The sequence below is a fragment of the Balaenoptera acutorostrata genome, chromosome 1 (genome assembly GCF_949987535.1).
Source record: "Balaenoptera acutorostrata chromosome 1, mBalAcu1.1, whole genome shotgun sequence".
NCBI classification, from domain to species: Eukaryota; Metazoa; Chordata; class Mammalia; order Artiodactyla; family Balaenopteridae; genus Balaenoptera; species Balaenoptera acutorostrata.
The window spans coordinates 77,289,658-77,309,289 of record NC_080064.1 but is presented as its reverse complement, the minus strand read 5'-3'; the positions used below and the strand labels follow the sequence as shown (position 1 = coordinate 77,309,289).

General features: G+C 41.2%; 1 long non-coding RNA gene across 1 annotated transcript; it reads right to left on the bottom strand.

Moving 5' to 3' along the window:
- Positions 1–1,642: 1,642 nt before the first annotated feature.
- LOC130705863 (uncharacterized) lies at positions 1,643–19,144 on the bottom strand. Its single transcript, XR_009006247.1, has 3 exons — positions 18,822–19,144; positions 7,348–7,484; positions 1,643–2,085 (listed from the first exon to the last, which is right to left on the bottom strand). It is a non-coding gene; the product is annotated as an uncharacterized LOC130705863 (long non-coding RNA).
- Positions 19,145–19,632: the final 488 nt, after the last annotated feature.

Sequence of the window (19,632 nt, the reverse complement as noted above, 5' to 3'; positions counted from 1 at the left end):
CTGTCTACCCACCCCGCACCCATCATGAGCTCCCACCTTCTTGAGGGTAGAGACTCCCTGGTCATCTCTCTACTCACCTCCTCTTATCTCCTGTGTCTGTTCCTGACATGCAAGGAAGGCATTAATGGGCAATTAGATTTATAAACAAAGTACTTTAAGAAATTAAAGCAAATAAGGTATGTCACTTACTTACAACCTGTGAGAATACAGCTTGGTGTCACCCAAGGGAGAGGTAAAGCCAAATTCTAAGGGTATTAAGAATCCGCTCTAGGGGCCTCTGGCTGGGCAGAACTCCCAGTGACTTGCAGAAAGATTGCTCAGAGTGAGCGCCAAAGGTGGGAAAGTACTACAAATGCCCTCTCAGCTCTGCGCTATTTTTCTTCCCAACTTTTCAAAACACTAATGAGATGGGAACAGGTTGGAAGGTGTAATGATTAAAGAACAGCCAGAGCCTGGGCAACCACTTTCAGTTCTCCCATGTGAAAAATGTTCAGTTCTACCTATGGGAGTAATTTGGGGTCCCATGTGTCTAATTTTTCAGTAGACGATAATAGGACAATGGGATTTACTTTACAGCAATAAACAGACAACTTAGCTGAAACACATCTGACCCATCAAGCCAGCCTCACCTGGTTGAAAGGAGCTCTCATTAGCACCCATGTCCTTAGTAGATGGCTCCTAACTAGACTGGATTTAGTTCAGTCAGATTATAAAACCCTAGGCCTCCCGGTTCTATCACTGACTTGCTCTAGAACGTTTATGCTTTGCGTTTTTATTTCTCAGTGCCTCAGTTTCTGCATCTGTAAAACAGGGAGAGTCATTCTTGTCACCTACCACACAGGAGGGTCATGGGAATACACGAGCAGGCATCTCCAAAGCACTTTGCATTCCCATTACCTCCTCTCTGTGGATCTGAAGTAGGATTATTATTACCAAAAATGTCAGCTGTCATCTGAAAGGGTTATTTCCATCAAAAGGCTTGTTCAGGAACATTTCATAAAGGGAAAGCGAAAGTGTGCACAATCTCTTTGGAACTATCATAATTAGTCCCCGTAACAGTTGGGCCTTTTTTTTTTTTTTTTTTTTCCAGTTCATTTAAGAGTCAGATTCTAGAAAATTGAACACATCCAACATCTGGACTGAAAAACTTGTACAAAGCCAGAAAGCCCCCCAAATGGGTATGTGTGGGCTTCAGTGGCAGAAGAGCCAGATGTACTTTTTGCCTCAACTACTCTTTTCAACCTTTAGGAAAAAAATTATAATTGAATTTTCACACTTACAAAAACCCTTGGCTTTTGTCTCTAATTTTTTTAAAGTATCTTTTCTTATTTGTTGTGAATTTAAGATTCTCCCCCAAACAATCAGAAATTTCTAGAAAAGAAATCATTTAATGAATGTATAGAAACATTTGGGGGTCCAGTTGTAACCATGTAAACTTTTACAGGGACAAATAATAGTTAACATTTATTGTCCCTACATTATGGGCTGGCCCTGTTTTAAGCACTTAAGGGGCATTATCTCATTTAATCTTTGCATGCACTCTGTGAAGTAGGTACTATTATCTTCTCCATTTTACAGCTAAGGAATCCAAGGAACAGACAGATTAAGTAATTTGCTCAAAGCACCATTATTAGTACAGAAAAAAAGCAAAGTGTTTTGGTTGCATCTTAATGCTTGAAGGAAATTTTCACTTAATTCAGCCTCAATACAGCAAGACTCTAAGACAACCTTTGATATAATAAACTTATTCCAACCAGATTAAACACTCTCTCTTCTGGGAAGAGCTGCACAGAGCCTTTAATACAGGTCCCAGAGATCAGACAGTTTGGGCTCCAGGAAACAATTCCAACTTGAGAATTTGACTCAGTTTCTGCCATCTTCTTTGATACTCTGGGGGAAGAAAACACACACACACACATTCATAGGAACTTATTTCAGCTATTTGCTGAAGAAAAGCTGTCTTCAGTTGCTGTTGTTTTCAGCATGCCATCCAACAGCATCTAGAAGCTTCCTTGGGGAAGCAGAGGAATTTGCTGGATTGCCAAACAGCCTTAGAAAATCCACTGGGGACTCCATGGAAGGGGTCTGTGAACAAGGATAAAGAGAGCGCATTAGCGTTGCCTTGTTTCATGAAAAAGGGAACACACACAACAAAACTTGATTACAAAATCTCATTTTACAAACTCAAGGTGAGACTCACTGCCCTGAGGCAATGGCCCGCCCAGGGGACCTCCCCCAGGCTCTAGCGACATGTGCTTCCTGAGGAAAGACCTGATTCAACTGCAAGGGATGGGCTAGATAAAACCGGGAGGGTTTATGTGCACAGCATTTAACTTTAAACATTCCTTCATGGACATTTACAATGCACATAATTTACATATTCAATACCAGTGACAATTTACTTCTCCCATCTGAACAGGGCTTTCAACTATGCCACTTGAACCAAATTAATAAACAGTAATTACAGAATGTTGTGTGAGCTAGCTGTTGATGTTGAGCAGATTCTAATCAACACCTTCTTTTAAGGGCCAATTAAAGCTGAATGTATGCAATATAAACATCTTCGAGTATTTAGACATGAACCGCAGAACAAGGTAAAAAAGAAATTAAAATCTGAACAATTAGACTGGAGATGAGCCAGTCAAACCTGGAGAGATGGACACTTTTCAGCTGGTTTCTAAGGTCATGTTAATTTCTTGAAATGATGAGATTTTTGTAAAATGGGGAGGGGCTCCAAGGACTCGTTAGGCAGAACCCCATCCGTTTTGAGATTTCTCCAACATCTTGTACTATTTTCCGTATGCTTTCAGTTTCCTGGCACTTCTTTTTCAATTGCCTCCAACGCTTTTCTCCTTAATTCATGTGCATCACAGCGAAAACTTAATCTCCATATTCCTGACTCATTTATGTATAAATCCTCTATGTGCTGTTTGGTATCTAAGAAACCTATCCCTAGGCCCCATCTCTGGACATCCAGGGGCTACAGAAAGCACGGAGTGTGCCCCAGGCCCCTTTATGGAGGTTTACATCTCAAATAAACAGAACACACACAAAACACTGGGGAGAGGAATCAGAAGGTTGGGGAGGAGAAATCGGACAGCCTCTCAGCGTAAGTTGTCCTCAGAACCAATTGCCTCTGCTTCCTAACATGGCAGCATCCTGCGCCGGCTTCACGGCTTTGGGAAAGGGAATGAAAGGGAGACATTCCAATAATGCTAAAATGTTCTGGAGAATGTACGGAACTGCAAAAGTGACCAATGTATATGGTAGCGAATGGGTTTCTCCGATAGTTGGGAGAAATCGGTAGCCATGTTTCTTCCAAACTAGGCACCTCAAGAGGTTGGAATGAGAGCAAGTTGACTGTAAATATCACTTTCTATGGGGCATAAGATGGCATCTAGTCTAGGAAGAGCCTAGTCCCAGTGGGTATTGAGGACACATTTGTGGGCCTCTGACCTGTAACCCTCCCTTCCCCTTTCTACCTTGGCCCCCAAGGCTGCACCTTGGCAATGCCCTGCTTCCCTCAGGCTACCTGACTACTGCTTTTACAATACACCTCAACCATCTTTCCTTCCGCTACTGGGATCTCACTTTTCTCCCTCCTGGACTTGCCTCGTCTCTGACTATCCAAATCATAACCAATCTCAAGGCTGGCTTCAGGCTTCCTCTTCCAGTGTCTGTCTCTCTTTCTGTCTCTTTCTGTCTCTCTCTCTTTCTCTCTCTCTCTCTGTTTCTCTGTCTGTCTCTCTCTGTCTTTCTCTCCCCTTCACCCTTCTGTAAACTATGTTGCCTACAATTTAACCATAAATTGCTTTGCTGACTTTGGTTAGTTGCCCACTCCATTTACAGGTATGCTTATCCTCTCCCTTACCTAGATTACAAACTGCCCAAGGACAGAGATTTTGTACTTACAGGGCTTTACCATAGCACCTAGCATAGGACTATTTATATGAGCAAGTGCTAAATGAATATTTGTTGGGTGAATATGAATGAAGCTTCCTTTAAAGTCAACAAAATGAAAGTCTCTGTTTGGCTTCAAATATTTCCTCAATAAAATTTGGAACTATAATGATAGCTTCTGTGCCAGACATCAAATTTCAAGATAGTTCTTATTCACTAGTCAACATAGTAAAGTGAGAGAATTATGAGCCATGGGGCCAGGAGGGACCACAGGAAATCATTTTATCCCATAGTCCTGCCTCTGAAGAGGACTGTACTAAATATACTCTTGAAAAATAGTTGCTGAGTTCTGCTCTGTGCATAATCATAACCACAGTAATCATAATCATAATAATAGTGATCATTTATTGAATGCTCACCACAGGAAAGAAAGGGCCCTTCAATGCTGCCTCTCAAGGCTGCCTGAGGCCTGGAAGCCACATTTCTGTGGGTACAGGCCAGGTGTGCCCATGGACTCGTGCCACCAGGGAAGATGCCCCAGGCTCTCTCATCTCTCATCTTTGATCCATTTGACCATTTCCTTCCTTGTCTTCTTTCTCTTCACACTCCTACTGGTTCCCTGGACAATCTCAGCTGCTTCTCATGGCATCACCCAAAATTTCAGCAGCAGGAAGAAGAAATGAATTCTAGGATGGGATCTTAAGCCCTTGTGCCTCTCCCGAGCTTTGCTTTCATATTCCTAATCACGTATAGGTCATCTTCACTGGTGCTACCTCAAACATCATGTGTCCCCAAATGAATCTCTGCTCTTTTCCTATTAAAGCCAGCTCTTTTCTCTCTTTTTTTCTTTATAAATGGTCTCAGTACTCATCCTCCTGCATCTACCAAAAATCTGAATTTTATCCTTGACAACGTGGTGTGTAGGAAAGAATGGGGGTTCGGGCGTCTAAGAGGACTGAATTTGAAACATGCCTCAGCCATTGACCAGCAGCTCTGGGACTGGACAACCTTTTTAACTTCTCTGAATATATTTTCTCACTTGAAAATAGAAATATCAATATATTAACAATATATTATCACATATTAGACCTTCAAAAACATTCGTTTCCTTTCTTTTCTTTCTTTTTCTCTTCTCTTCTCTTCTCCTCTCTTTTCTCCCCTCCCATTTCTATCCCTTCCTTTCCTTTCCCTTCTCCTCTTTCCCGCCCCCTCCCCCATTACAAATCAATCACCAAGTCCTGTCAACCATGCATCCTAGGTAACGGCCCTCTTCTTTCCACCCCTACTCTTATCAACATCTCACTCACAAGAACTCACAATCCAGTTTTTCTGCCTTCGTTTCCTCCTACTCTAATCCATCCTGTTCTGTGCTACCAGTTACATAAAGACCTAACTCCCTTATATAAAATCTACAATCATTTCCCAGTTGCTTCCAAGAGAAAAACCAAACTCCTTGGCAATACATTCAAGGCCCTTCATGATCTACCCTCAACTTACTTTTCCAGTCTATTCTTTAGCTAGTACTCAAAGCTCCCCCTAGATTTCAGCTGGGTTATTTCCATTCCCTTACGATGCCAGGTTCTTTAGTATATGCATGCTATTCCCTCTCGAATCTTTCCTACCCCATCCAACACACATACAACCTGACAAACTTCTATAGATGTTCCCTGACACTGGTCAAATGTGAGTTCCTCTTAAAAACCTTCCCTGAACCACAGAGGCTGGTTAGGAGGCTCAGACTGAGCTTTCAAAGACCCTATTAATTGTGGTGTCTTGGCCTCTTTCTACTCCCATTGTCCCCTGGATCTTGGCTTTGCTTCATATATTCTTATATTCCTATAGGTTGTATTTTCCCTGAATCCCAGTACTTTCCATCCTGGCATTCTCTGCCTATATAAATCCATGCCACAGTCATTCCTCCTGTGACAACAGAGTATTAACTTTCTAGCCTGGGCTTTGGTATCAGAAAATCCAAGTTCCAGTCTTTGATTTGCTGCACATTAATCACAAGATCTTGAAGAAAGTGCTCAAAGTCTCTGAGCTTTTAGTAGTACCTTCCTCATATAGCTGTTATAAACATTAAATGACTGGCATAAGGACAGACATATAGGTCAATGGAATTGAATTGAGAGTCCAGAAATAAACCCTTACGTTTTTTAAGGTCAGTTGATTTTCTACCAGGATGCCAAGACAATTCAACAGGAAAAAAGTCTTCCAACAAATGGTGCTGAAACAACTGAACGTCCACATGCAAAAGAATGAAGTTGAACCCTTACCTCACATCATATGTAAAAATTAATTCAAAATGGATCCTAGACCTCAATATAAGAGCTAAACTAAAAAACTCTTAGAAGAAAACATAGGACTAAATCTTCATGGACTTGGGTTAGGAAATTATTTCTCCATATGACATCAAAAGCATGAGACAAAAGAAGAAATAGATAAATTAGACTACATCAAAATTAAAGAATTTTCAGCTTCAAAGGACACTATAAAACTGAAAACACAACCACAGAATAGGAGAAAATATTTGCAGATCATATACCTGATAAGGAATTTGTATCCAGAATATATAAAGAACTCGTAAAACTGAACAGTAAAAAGACAATAACAAATAACCCAATTTAAAAATAGGCAGAGGATTTGAATGGACATTTCTCCAAAGATAACATACAGATGGCCAATAAGCACATGAAAAGATGCTTAACATCTTTAGTTATTAGGGAAATGTAAGTCAAAACCACAATGAGATATCCCTTCACACCCACTAGGATGGCTAAAAGAAAAGACAGACAGTAATAGTCTGGCAGTTCTTTAAAAAATTAAACATAGTTACCACATGATTCAACAATTTCACTCACATAAATACACATAAGAATAAAAAAATATATTTCCACACAATAACTTTACCAGTGTTCATAGTAGCATTATTCATAATAGTCAACAAGTGGGAGCAACACACATGTGCCTCAGCTGATGAGGAAACCAAATATGGCATATCCATACAATGCAATATTATTTGGAAGTAAAAAGAAACAAAGTTCTGATAGATGCTACAACATGGATGAACCTTGAAAAGATGCTAAGTGAAATAAGACAGACACAAAAGGCCATATATTGAATTATTTGTATGAAATGTTCCAAATGGGCAAGTCCACAGAGATAGAAAGTAGATTAGTGGTTGCCAGGGGCTAGAGGGGTAAGAGAAATAGGGAGTGATTGTTGATGGGTAGGTGTTTCTATTTGGGGTGATCAAAATGTTCTGGAATTAGATTGTGGTGATGACTGCACAATTCTGTGAGTATATTAAAAGCACTGAATTATGCACTTTAAAGGAATGGATGTATGATATGTGAATTACATCTTAATAAAACTATTATAAAAAATTAAGGTTAATTTAAAAATGTAAAAGAAGATTAAATGAGATACTTGACCCACCATACTTACTATTATAACGTGTGCTTCTGTTGTTGCTGTATTTTCCTTATCCTGTTGCAATGTCCAGACTGCTATAACATGAGCTCTTTGAAGATAGGAGCCATGACTTCCTTAAAACTTACGCCTTGTTTATTTCTTTGCAGTCCCTACAAAGATATTTGGCATAGGGAAAACTGTACGTAACATAACATAAAACTGTAGATAAATTAAAATGAATGAGTTCCTTCTGAGCTCTACTGAGATAGTATAAGATGTATTTTTATAATTCCAGTCTCTTTTTACTTAGGACTCCACTCTCACTTCCTGCTTCCATGAGAGACTGGCAATCAGTCACAGCATATCTCCCACCAAGTCTGGGTATGACCTGAAAATCCATCTTAACACAGTACACAGAGAATCACTACCAACCTGCTTGACTTATCTATTGCTGCATAACAAATCACCCCAAAGCTTAGTGACTTAAAATAACAATCATTTTATTATTTCTCACAATTCTGTGGGTTGACTGGGCCCAGCTAGATGTTTCTTCTACCCTATGTAATGAAGTCTGGGTTGCAGTTATCTGAAAGCTTACCTAGGCTAGAATGTCCACAATGACTCATGCACATGGCTGACAGTTGGTGCCGACTTTCTGATGGGAACTCAGATGGGCTATCAGCTGGGAAACCTCAGTTCTTATCTACCTGGTTCCTCTGTATCTGGTTAGAGCAAATCAGAGGAGCAGCCTCCATTCAAGGGGAGGTTACACAAACGTATGACTACTAGGAGAAGTGATTCATTGCGGGACACCACTATAACCAACTACCACACAGTCTACAGTAACTGGAAAGGGAGGTGAATTCTGTCTGCCATTCCTGACCCTTTGCTACACCTATTCGTTCTAGTCTGAAGCACATCACAGCTCAAAAACAGATCTGACATCACATAATAACAGTGCCATATGCAGGCTCTGAGGCATCTCACGCTGATACATGTCCTTCTTCCCCTCCCTTTATCACTAATCCCCACGTATCCCTTGACAGACTCATGTAAGCCATTCGTGTTTGGTGTGCTTCCTCCACTCATGTTGCCCATAGAGCACTGGGAGAAAACTGTTTCAGATGGCCTCAGCCAAACATTCGCCATCAACAGCAGTTCCTATTTCTGGAAGGCCAAGTGTTTTGCACCAAAATTACAGAGCAGAGATACCAGATAACCCCCTACCCAGAGACAGGGAGCACTTGGGTCTCATCTGCTCTGGGGTAAATGGCAACTGAAAGCTGGATTCTGGGATCAGATGTGAGGGACACTGAGAATTTATTGACCAAAAGGGGCCTTGCCACAAAGTCAATGGATGGGCTGCAGGAGTCTGTGAACCCCAAAATTGCATATAAAATTTTGGATGTCTGTGTTTTTTCTGGAAAAAAGACCTATTAGCTTTCATCAGATATTTTTTTAATTGAGGTATAATTAACGTAACATGATATTAGTTTCAGGTGTTCAACATAATGATTTGGTATTTGTGTATATTATAAAATGATTGCCACGATAAGTCTGTTTAACATCCATCACCCTACACAGTTACAATTCTTTTTCCTTATGATGAGAACTTTCAAGATCCAGATTATTAAAAGGGACCCTATATCCCAGAAAAGGCTAAGAACCTGATCTCACATAGGATTATGTGATACACTTTTCCCATCACTCAGAAGGCTGACTCGCAACTTACGTGAAACCACATCTTCCCGCCTCAGATGCAGAAGTGTAGGTTTGATCAATCATACACATCACAGGTAAGATCAATGCAGCTCTATTATTCTCCAGTGCCTGGTCCTTTTCTCTCCTTTGTTTCTGTCCTCCTCTTGCCCTTATTTTCTTTTCTTCTCCATATCCTTCCACTCATCTCCTGAAGCTTCTATTTTTTAAATATTTTAGCTATATTCCTGGGCAAGACATTACCTATTTCTAACATTGAATGGCCTGTAATAGATAGAACTTTATAGCTGGAAGACACTGGACTACCTTATACCCATGGTGTAACTCAGTCTGAGATAAGAACTAGTAGATTATAATGAAACACTGGTGCACACTCCTGAGGGCCCTTTTGTCTCACTCAGAGGTATGTTTTCCCTTTAACAACCATAAGAATAGAATTGACAGGTTGTAGTGTATCACTTTGATTAAATTATTCCAGTGGTTCCCTACAGTATCATTGCGGAAGTGCAGAAATTTCCCCTTTAGTTTACAGTTTTCTGTTCCTTATTGCGTATATCCCAAATGCGACCAAAGGAGGAGAAAGGGTTGACTGTCCCATTATCATGGAATAGTGGAGTTTCCTTATATGGATACATCAACTCACGGACATCATCAACTATTCTTGCCAAGTCAATTCATTAAGCATCAAATGAACCAGGCACCAGCTATGTCCAGGTGAGTACAAAGAGGACCAAAACAAATTGTCTGCCCTCAAGTTGCTTATGGTCTAGTGGGAGAGACGAATGAGAACACAGACAAATAGCAAGAGGCAGTGGAGAATTAGACGCAAGGCCTAACACCATCAGAGTGAAAGTGGAACAAGAAATTTATTCTTATCTCCCACCTCTGCCTTCAGCTCCTTCTAGAACCGTCTGCTCTTGATATTGTAGTTCTCCCTTGTTGCTTTTCTTAAAGAAACCAAAAGAGTAAAAAAGTGAAAGTAGGAGAAAATCCTCTCACTCCAACTTCTTGTTCTTTTTCCCTTTTCCTTTCTAAGCATCTGTCTTCCTCTTTCTGTTCCTTGGCCCAGGCAGTAGACACGGGCCCATTTTGGCCTCTTCTGCTCTAGCTTTCTGTCTCGTCCTCCATCGCTTCACCTCACAGACCCCCTTTTGCCCAAGAATATGTGCTGATCAGCTCACATGTCCACTCTGTGCTGGGCCTTAGAGACACAAGCATGGGTCCAATCACTGTCCAGAGAAAGCTTGTTTACAAAACTCTCCACCTCCTAGGGATCTGTATTGCCTCCATCTTATGTTCCTTTTTTATTTCTCCCACTATCTCTCCTTGGACTATTTTTATTTTCATGTCAACTGCGGTTAGAGGCCTCCTATGAGAAGGAAATTATCTCTAATGCAACAGGAACATTAAAAGCCTCAGTTTTCTTGGAAATTATTAAACTCACAAGGGGTTCACACTGGGTTTTGAATTTTGAGAACTAAGTTATAAGAAACTTTGTTTTTTGAACAGAATTATTTTAACACTTGCCCTTTCTAGCTCTTCTTCAGATATTGTTTTTAAACCTCAGGCTGTTAAAATTTTCTGTGAGCTCCAATCAACGCCAGATTCTGAAGGAAAGCCACTTCAAATTCCTAAACGTGAACTAAATCTGTCCTAGGTAGGAAGCCTGGAAGCAGCTGATGCCCACATCTCTGGGTGTGCATATGGGACAGGGTGTTGCTAAAAGGACTCAGCTGGTCTGTGTGGTCTGCTGGGGTGCCACCCAAGTTCAAGGGAACACTAATAAGAGTTATCAGTTTTTGCTCATTCATTTATCCACATAAATATGTTCTGAGTACCTTCTATGTATTAGGCATTAAGCTGGATGTTGGGATTATAATCGTGAATAAGACAGACACAGTTCCTGCTCTGATGGACTTTTCAGTCCAGCTGGGAATTATGGACAGTCAAACATGCACAGTAATTCTGACAAAGTGCCCTGCGTGTTATGATAGTGCTGACCATGTGCTGGGCCCTGTGCTAGGTGTGCTGTATTCTTATCTTCACCTAATGTTCCTAACACCTCTACGAGCTAAGCACTGCTATTCCCCCCACTCTACATCTGAGGAAACTAAGACAAAATAGTGAAATAACTCACCCCAAGTCACAGAGCTCTGAACCCAGGTCTGTCTGTCTCCATAACCAGAGTTCTTATCCCCACACCACACTATCTCACACAAAACAGGAAGACGGCATCATGCTCAACGTCATAAACCTACTGCTGTCAGGACTGGGAAAGGATAAAACAAAGCAGCATTTGCAGTGTCTTAAGCTACTTGTCTGTAGGGAGGTCTCTTAGGAGAATTAGGAATAAAATAACAACATGATTTCAAAAGGTCATTCTCTGTGACCCAAACCATTTTCTAATTCTAGGAGTGAAAAGAATCTCTGCAAAATGAATAAAAGCGATAAAAGAATTGTTTTAAAAGAAGATTCTCACTCATTTTCACAAAGGCTGTATTCATATTTCCAGGGCTTTGTCAGAAAGTCAAGGCTAAAAAGAAAAAAAAAAATAAAGACTAGTTCACCTTCTTAAGAGGAAAAAAGAGAGAGAAAGAAGAGACTATACATAAAAGCACAGTTTAAAAATTCTATCTCCGGCCAAGGTCAGCAGACTGCCCAGGTCTAGACAATCTCACTGGAACCCCAAATTTGTAAATGCCCCATAGCTCACTCCCTGGAGTGTGAGGGGACATATTCCTACAGCTGTTATTACCATTTAGCAGCTCAGAGGAAAACAGCTATTCTTTGACTTTTCCTGGGAAGATTTTCTTTTACTAACAAAAAAGGATAAAAACGTAATTCTTGCAAAAAGAAGCGGTCTTGAGAAAGTAGACCTAAAAAAAATAATCCTCTCTGACAAAAGTTGCTTCATAAAGAATTTTCTGCTGTACATTTATTTGCAGTTGTACATGATATCTTAAGGTAACTAGCGCATAGACTGCTTGTCTGACTGCTCATATTCTGGTTCCAATTTTGGAATAACCAACAGGGTCGGATTTTGCAAGTCCTTTCACTTCCCTGGGTCTCAATTTCCTTTTCTATAAAATGAGAATGTTTGGACTTTATACTTCTCCTTCCAGCTCCAATACTCTGTGATTGTAGTCCATGAACCCAAACCAGATATTTGCTTATCCTGATGATCTTTCGAACTGATGCAGTCCCATGGGAAACCAGACTCTCTGAGCATTTATAGCAAGCCTTATTTATATCAGTGGGTGGCCACCCAACTTCGATGGCCTCCCGCATGCCAGGAGAAGTTTGAGATAGGGAAAAACTCAAGAGAAAGTTAGGGTGAAAGATGGTTTGAATAACTTTCTGACCTGGAAAACAGTAAGATTCATACCAATTGAACCTAAAGGGGAGGAAATTATATACAATGATCTATGTCATGAGGATAATATCTTTAAAATATTAATCCTCTGTATACTTTTTACCTCTTCTTCTAAACTATGTTTCATAACATCCACTCTATATCTTGATCACAAAGGAAATAGAGAAAATGAATGTCATTTCAGGCAGGAGGAAGTAATGACGTGTGCGGGGGCAGAGGGGAGAGAGAGGGACCTCCCACCAGACTGAAGAGGAAAATTAAAATCTGTCCTTCTAGCCCCCAGTGGATTGTGGGAAGCATAAGGGAACAGAGAGAGAGGGGATAAATGATGAGACATGCATGCTGTGAACAGTTTCTCTCAAAGTTCTTGAGAGTTAATCATTGCTGCACAACAAGTTACCACAAACTTAGCAGCTTAAATCACATGCATTTATTATCTCATGGGGCCTCTGCTTAGCATCTCACAAGGCTGTAATCAAGATGTCAGCCAGGCTGTGTTCTCATCTGGAGACTTGACCGAGGAAGAATTCACTTCGAAAATCACTCAGGTTGTTGGCAGGTTTTATTTGTTTGTGGTTGCAGAACTCAGGTCCCTCGCTTTTATTGACTGATGGCTGCTGGCCCCTCAGATTCTGTAGTTCATCCACAATTCCCTGCCACATGGGCATTACCAGCATGGCCCCTTCATCAAGTCAGCAAGGACAGTCTGTAGAATGATCTACTAGCAAGATGGGGTTTTATATAATGCAATGCAATCACAGGACTGCCCACCCACATGCAAGAAGAGGAGATTATACAAGGGCATGAAAACCAGGAAGTGGGGATCATAGGGGTCACCCTAGAGTCTGTCAGTCATAAATACCAAAAGCAAAGAGGCCCTTGTCCTTGTCTGAGTCTCTGGGGAGAGACTGTCTTGCAGAGTACTGCCCTCATCCCATACCCAGCATGTGATGGCCATATCAGAGCAAAATCATGGTTAAGCTGAGAGAGGGGCTGAGCTAGTTTCCTGGAGTCCCCCCTCTTGTATAGAAAGTATTCAGAAGTTCCTGGATACTCTAGAGAAGGAACTGGAAGTAAATGACTTGTGGGGCAGTCAGTTCACCAGAGGGGTTCTCATGGCAGAGCAAAATGACCCTGTGGACAAGGGTAGACCAAACCAGTATGCAAGTGGGAGTCATAGCCAGACCTTGGAGGGCTACACAGCACCAGCTGGGTCAAAAGAAAGGCTCACCAGGCCATTACCAAGCTCAGAGAAAAGAGTCTCAAGTTTCCAGCAGCAGATGCCAGCTGGGCAAGCGCTAACAATACAGGGAAAGCACAAGGTCCAGCAAGACCAGTGAGGACTCAGAGAGCAGCCAAGAGCTTGCATGAAGACCACTGGGACCACTTCCCATTGCCATGGCAACAGAGGAAACTCCCCCATCTACCGTCTTGAGGAGGAAGATTCCAAAAACCTAAGCATTTACCTGAAAGAGATCATTTTAAACCAAAGGAGACTGACATATTTTTAATTGGCTCACTTGAAGTTCATGTTTGTTTCCCTGCTACCCCAGGGCTGAAGGATCCTGAAGAAAATTTAGCCAGTTACAGAGAATAAAGAAATTTCACTTTCTTTGCACAATTGGATTGCATGAGTAAATTTGTAATCTTGCTACACCTGCTATATAACAGACACTATACATATATGTTTTCATAGAGTTCTCCCACAATCCTATGAGGTAAATGTTATTATATTTCCATTTTACAAATGAAGTTGAAACTCTGAGTGGTTAAGTAATTTACACAATGTCACACAGCTGGTAAGTGGAAAAGTTTGTGTAGAACCCAGAATTGTCTGACTCTAATTCTTATGCTCTATTCACTGTACCTCAGTTTTAGTCAGAGTAAACTAAGTGCTGTAACAAGCATTCCCCAAATCTCAGAGGCCTTGCACAATACAATTTTGGTTCTTGCACATTTCACAGTCCAGTGCAGGTTGCTGGGGGAGGGTTTGCTCTGCATAGTCTTTGGGAGACCCACACTCTTTCCATCCTCAGGCTCTACCCTCTTCTAAACTCTCAGCGTCCTCTCCACTCAGCCAGAAATTATAAGAGGGGAGACAACCAAGGGTGTGTAGGGTGATTCTATGGGTCAGCCTAGAAATGGTACACATCACTTCTGCCAATATCTATAGGCCAGAACTCAGTGATATGATGCCGCCTAACTGCAAAGCAGGCTTGGAAATGCAGTCTAGGTGTGTGCCTAAAAGACAAAGAGGTGGGATTTGTGAACACATAGTATCCTTTGCCACAATCCCATAAACTCATAATCTAAAAGTTGTATAGGAAATCTTTCCTACCTCCCTCACTCCAGAAGAGTCAGATTTTCCTATCATTAGATCTGAAGGTCAAATTCAGAAAATTAATCTGATAATAAAATGGTAAAGATAATAGATGCAGCTAGAAAACTTTATGTTTGTCTCCATGGTACTCTAAATTTTTCTGTGAGTTATCTATGGTCTCTTTTGGTTTTATATAAAGGAATCCAGCAGCTGAGGTCCGTGACTGGCATGTCCTCTGAGTTGTCTGTAGGAAGAAAGTGAGCTGTGGTTGATTCTAGCTGCTTAGTGAAATTATAGAGTAACCTATGTTTATGCTGTGTCTATGGCTTGGATGTTGGAGTTCCTGAGGGAGGAGAAATCTAAGAAAGCATGGTGGTGGTTATTTTACTATAGTTTTGGAGTGGCCCAAATTGCCTGGATTTAAATCATTCAGATAACTGAGAATAATAATAATTAAATTATAACTTACAAGTTACCATGTCATATTGAGTTTTGCATTCCCAGGACTGATAGGCACTAGACAAGTCCTTATTGATTTGGTCTTGCCAAGAAATTTATTTTAATGATATCTATGGAAAGACAAGCTTAGAAAATGTATCTTTGCCTGGGATAAGGCCAATACTTTTCTTTTCAAAACCATTGATGTCTCGGAATAATGTTAGGCTTGATAAATGCAGAAATAAGATAAATAATTATCAGCTTGGGGATGGTTGCCCTGTGTCCCTGACTTAGGATGAGATCAGTGATTTGCAACTGTGCTTTCGGGTCTCCTTCAGAATTTGATGGAGGAGCTGAAGAAACCATGGCTCATGGAAGGTAGAGCAGGGGGCACAAGAAGGGCACTGGTTCACTACCCTTAATTCAGGCACAACAGTTTTGTCTGGATGTCTTGTACATACTGGGTTACCATATAAAATCTGAAGAAAAGATACTAAGGTTAAAGATATTGGTAAACCAATGTACTAAACCACTGGATTTGCTTAGGCATTATATGTGGTATAAATAATTCTGCCTGTCTCTCTCTGCCTGAGAAAGAAACAAATGGGCAGCTGATGGTGGGTCATTTGGAGTCTATCTTCCTGAAAGGCAATTTGGAGAGTGGAAAGAGCGTGGACTCCGGAAACGAACAGACCTGAGATCAAAATATGGATCTTATTAGATATGTACAGTAATAACCTGACCTGGCAGGATGGTTATGAAGAATATGGAAGATCACAGATTTGAGGGGAGACTATATATGGTAGTGGTTAAGAGTAGGGTGTAGAGAGTTGGACTGCCTGATTCTAGGCGCTGCCTCTAACTACCTGGGTAACTTTGGGCAAGTTACCTAACTTCACTGATCCTCCGTCTTCTCATTTATAAAATAGATTTAATAATAGTATTCATAAGCTCATTACAAAGATTCAATGAATAAATGTCTGTAAAGCACTTAGCACAGGACCTGATACATAATAAGTTTACAGTGATGACAATTCTCACAAATAATTATTAATAAAGTCCCAAGCAGAGATCCAAATACCCAGAAGACATTCAATAAATCATAGCTATAACAGTTTTAACACAATACCTCCCCTTAGAAAATGTAAAAACAAAGTGAAGAAAAAGGAAGGTGGCATAGATTGCCAATAAAAAGTGAAGGAGTGATTATTTTTTTTACAGAGTTGAAGATGGGTAGAACAATTGAATGAGTAAATAAACAAAAAAGTGGGGTTGTTCATGGGCTTAGAGACGACCATGGATACACACACTTGGGGCCAATTTCATGCTCAGATGTAGGCATTACCATGTAAGAGGAAAAGCTAAGAGCTCTGGCATGATTCAGTGGGCCTCATTCCAAAAGCAGGGCACTGCCTTCAGACAGGCTCAATAAAATGCACATGAAACCTGGAAGCCAGCTAACGCATCATCACTCTACCAGCTTTACTAACCCATTCCACTCATACCTGTGTCCTCTGGAGATGACCATCTAGCTCAGGACCGGATGCAGGCAGGCAGCCAAGACAAAGGCCAAGAAAGGAAGAATGGTTAGCCCAGAAAGGGGGCAACTCTCTCACTGGGGCTTTTGCTTTTCAAACCAGATCCCACATATCATTTAACGGGCAAGTGTATGGTGTCCAGTTGTGCAAGGTTCGGCAGTAAACAGACAAAGAGAATAGCATATATGTAGCTCCTGCCCTCAAGTACCTTGGGATCCAACACTCATCAGAGAACCCTTTTTCTAGGCAGCCCATCAGGCAATAAGATCAGACGGCAACTTTGCAAACTCCTGTTCTATCTTCTTAATATTATAAAAGCCAATTCCTTCAAATTATCCATTAGAGGCAAAAGAGAAAGAGAAAAAAAACCCACCCTACAATAACTTCTAAAATCCAAACTGATTAATTTCTCAAATGAATAATTTAGATCTTAGACATGAAATCATTTGGAAAAGAGCTTCTACTTTAAGTAATTTCATTCTGTACCTTTCAACACCAACAGATGCCACTATTTCACAAAACCTAATGCTTGTCCCAGCTGCAAGATGTCTTCCAATACAACCAATCAAAGCAGGGAGAAGTCTGAGACTAATGGTGGGCAGGGTTCCCTTCCAATTCTGAAGAGAAAGGGCAGGACAAGGGTGAGCTGTAGCCAGGTCAATCCCTTCAACCTAAGCAAATAGATACTTGCGGATGAATGCTCAGGATTTGAGATATTAATCTAGAAATGTTATCTGGAGACTAGATGGACTACCCATCTCCAAAACACTTGAGTACAGTACACTGCATCTCCCAACAAAGACGTGGTGATTATATTTTAATCTGTCGTTAATGATCAAGGTCATGATAATATAAGTAAATTGTCATTATACAGTAGTTGTGTGGAAGCAAATGCCAATAGCAGACAGGTCAGATACATGTACCCAAGAGAGGTTAGGATCACGGATTCAAATCCTGACTCCATCATTTATTACCTCTTGACCTTGACTCCTCTTTGCACCTCAGGTTACTAGTCTACAAAATGGGAATAATAACATCACTTATTTCATAGGGCTGAAATGAGGATTCAATGGCTGATGTAATCCCAGTATATAACTTAATACAGTATCTGACACACAGTCAGCACTCTTTCTCAGTTATCATTTTTACTGGCAGACAAAGCAGCGTGGGTTGTTTCAAAAAGCACCATTATCTCTCTTACACCTCACCTTTATGGTCTTCTTCAGACCCTTGAGATATGAAAAAGAAATGTTTTCTACATAAGCAATTATGAGCTACTTCTCAAAGGTCTGAGAATCTAGAATCCACTAGACTTGATCTTAAGTCCCAGTTAGGCCCACTACTGGCCACATGACCCTGGCAAGGTGTTCAACCTCTTTAAGTCTCGGTTTACTCATCTGTAAAGTAGGGATAATAGCGATAATTTTTCTGTAAGAATTTGTGACGATTAAATGAATTTCTACACTTGGGGCATTCAACACAGTCAATACTATTATTAATATTATTAGAGTAACAAGCTTCACCTCTCTGGCTTCAGGATCCTTTTCTCTAAAATAAAGAAATTAGACTAGATTAACCTTAAGCTTCCTGTCAGCATTAACATTTTTTAAATTTCTAAATTTTTGCCACTTGACAGATGCAAATACTGAGTCACAGTTCAAAGATAACAAACGCAATGGTTTCCCAGACCATTACCCTCATAACTAGACTCTAAATACTTTATCCTATTTTAATTTACAAGCCTACCAGAGGCCTGCGCCTTTTGAATGTTCAGCTGGAATGTTAATTATGGGAAATTCCAGAATCCGTGGCCTAGAGACAAATTCTCATTTACTCTGTTCCCTGGCACTGGGAACCCTCTTGCCTTTCCTTCAGAACACCAACTTACTTTCCAAAGTCCACGAGACCAAAGCCAGATGGCAGTGCCTCCTGGGCCCTGCTGCCTCGGGCCCTTCCCACCCTGTCAGTCCTCAGAGCCCCATCCCTTAGTCTGGGTCTCCGGTTCCCACCCGTCTTCACCCCAACCCCAGGTCTCTAAGGTGGCTCTGAAAAAACCTTCTTTTATACGACTTCCAGAAACACATTCTAGACCCTTTTCTGGGCCTGAGCCACTACTAACCAGGAAGAGCTCTCAGGTTCGCTTGTTCCTTATGAGATTTAGCCACCATCCATTTGTTTGAGAGAAATCATTTCTTTGTTTGCCCAGGTTTTGCTTTTGCTTTGCTTGTCTCCGGGGCAGTGGCATTTCGCACACTGTAACGGTGCATTTCATCGGCTGACTCACTCCGTACGTAGCACAAAGCCTGGGCTCCTGGAAACACTGGCTGGGCTGGGTTCCTGTCTCTCCTGCCCAGCCGCCTGACTTCAGACGTGAACGTGATTCAGAGAAAGGCCGTGGCTGCCGCGTGATGTGAGGCTCTGAACATCCATCCATTCAGTGGCGGGAGGGTCGGGCAGACTGCGGAGCCGGGGTTTCAGAGAAGGCTGAGGGAGCAGTTAGAGCAGTCAGAAGATGAAAAAACAAACGAACGAAAAACCCTCAGCATTTCAACGCCCTGACTCACCATGTCCTTCCAGGCAGTGATCTTCATGCCCCAAGGGTAAGATCTTGAGGGGTAGGATCATTTTCAAGGGCAGAGGCACTAATTAACCCTGGTGAGTGGATCAATGGAGAGACAGTCATCGGTCAGGTGGCACTCAGTTCCTTCAAGTGAGGAGATGAGAAGGCAGATGGGCGCATGGTGCTTGCCCCTAAATGAACTGAATAATTTATGCCTTAAGAAACCCTATGGCCTTGTACTGTCGTAAACAGTGCGTGACTTTCACAAATGCTTTCCGTTTACCCTCATTTTACAGAAAAACAAAAAAAAAACAAAAAAAAACCATGTAGGCTTTCAGGGACCAAAGGATTTTCTTTAGGTGATGTGGCC